This window comes from Schistocerca nitens, chromosome 2 (genome assembly GCF_023898315.1).
Source record: "Schistocerca nitens isolate TAMUIC-IGC-003100 chromosome 2, iqSchNite1.1, whole genome shotgun sequence".
Lineage (NCBI taxonomy): Eukaryota > Metazoa > Arthropoda > Insecta > Orthoptera > Acrididae > Schistocerca > Schistocerca nitens.
Window position 1 is genome coordinate 1,057,331,406 of NC_064615.1, and position 2,492 is coordinate 1,057,333,897.

Below are 2,492 nucleotides of genomic sequence, written 5' to 3' on the forward strand. Positions count from 1 at the left end.
GCACACCGTTAGGCCGTCTTCCGCTCACGCCCCAACATCGTGCAGCCCGCCTCCAGTGGTGTCGCGATAGTCGTGAATGGAGGGACGAATGGAGACGTGTCGTCTTCAGCGATGAGAGTCGCTTCTGCCTTGGTGCCAATGATGGTCGTATGCGTGTTTGGCGCCGTGCAGGTGAGCGCCACAATCAGGACTGCATACGACCGAGGCACACAGGGCCAACACCCGGCATCATGGTGTGGGGAGCGATCTCCTACACTGGCCGTACACCACTGGTGATCGTCGAGGGGACACTGAATAGTGCACGGTACATCCAAACCGTCATCGAACCCATCGTTCTACCATTCCTAGACCGGCAAGGGAACTTGCTGTTCCAACAGGACAATGCACGTCCGCATGTATCCCGTGCCACCCAACGTGCTCTAGAAGGTGTAAGTCAACTACCCTGGCCAGCAAGATCTCCGGATCTGTCCCCCATTGAGCATGTTTGGGACTGGATGAAGCGTCGTCTCACGCGGTCTGCACGTCCAGCACGAACGCTGGTCCAACTGAGGCGGCAGGTGGGAATGGCATGGCAAGCCGTTCCACAGGACTACATCCAGCATCTCTACGATCGTCTCCATGGGAGAATAGCAGCCTGCATTGCTGCGAAAGGTGGATATACACTGTACTAGTGCCGACATTGTGCATGCTCTGTTGCCTGTGTCTATGTGCCTGTGGTTCTGTCAGTGTGATCATGTGATGTATCTGACCCCAGGAATGTGTCAATAAAGTTTCCCCTTCCTGGGACAATGAATTCACGGTGTTCTTATTTCAATTTCCAGGAGTGCAGTTTCCGTACAATATCGGGCAAAATTTAAACTGCTCAAAGAGGAAATTTCTGGTAGTATTCAATGAACTGTGGATGAAGCCCGACCAACAGGCATTACATACATTGATCAAAAATGATAGTGCACTGAGAATGACTAGTTTCTACCTGAAATCTAGATCTGCCAATAAACTTTAAAAAAGATGACTAATAGCTGAAACCTATGATTTACAAGTCAATATAACAGTCGCTGAGTGCAACAGCCTTCTGAATGGAGAGTAACCTGATGAATTGTAATATTGTTGGATTCATGGGATGGTCAGTGTGAATGAATTGTTTTGAGTGTCGTACATGAGGACAAGAAACTTGTTCATCTGGTGATCATAAAAGATTCGATATGGCAGATGCAACCGTTGTACATGGCTTTCGATACTAGAAGAACTCTGTGAGAAGATTTTGAGACCTAGTTCTGCTGCATGATTATGATGTCTGTCTCCATCAAGGTGTAGTCACTGGTACATAGTCCATTCTGTTCTCCAAGGTTTTTCAATGTACTAAAATACGCCTGGCACAAATCACGATATTTGCAGGCTCGCCCACCATATTTTCCGCCATATGCTGAATTTTGTTATTTATTGTCTTGTTCATCGTTTGTTTTACATAAGGGAATGTCGTTCATTTTGTGTGCCTGATGTAGAAAACCGTTATGTTTTAAGCGTTTCTTTACAGATTATTATTGTTGTAACGATTTTGTATCATAATGAGTTACTTACTACTTTCAATTAGTAGAATATACGTACATGAAACAGTAAACAAAAAACAAAAAGAAAAAGATCATGAATTGAAAACGTAAAATAACGGACTACACAATACAGCAAAATATATGCAACAAACAATTAGAATAATACAAAACGTTGCAAGCGGTCGCATGTTTTAATCATAAATATATGTCCAACTGATGCTAAATGTTATTATCTTTACATAAAGAAATTTATTATCATCTCAACAATCTCCAAATCGTGAGCTACACCCGTAATTTATATGTATGAAATTAGTGAACTAACGGCACTTTTGTTGCCTATGTCTGCCGTCACTTTCGGAACTCAGATTAATAACCAAATAAACTAATTTAAAACGATTGAATGTTGAATTTCTGCTGTATACATGTATCACCATAATAAAATAAAATCTGTGAATGGTTGGCGGAGTATGAATGAGAACAGTGGCGTATTTAAGTTGACAAAAATAATGACAAGTTTTTATTCATCCTTTTATAACTTTAAAGCTGAGCTGATAAATCTTCCAAAAATGACAAAAGTACTGTAGAAACGGTGTGGTATATGATTGCCAAAGCATTTATTAGGGCGGAAACCATATAGATTCTCCCCTGAATTAATCCATCTTACAACGCAATATGACTTTGTTTACGAGAATCCACTGTGAGGCTCAGTTCTATTCAACTGGAATCAACTACGACCAAGGGCACCAAAAACTATGGCTCATTGAGAACAGGGAGCTGTGAATATCATTTAATGACCATACGCCGGTGCAGCAATACTTCACCCTTCCATCTCGATTCAGATGGCAACAAAAACAGCACGCTGTGGGCCATGACCGGCGCCCTGCGGCAGCTTTCATGTGAGGTGTCCACGAGAATTTGCAAACTACGCGGACTGGCGTTCTGATT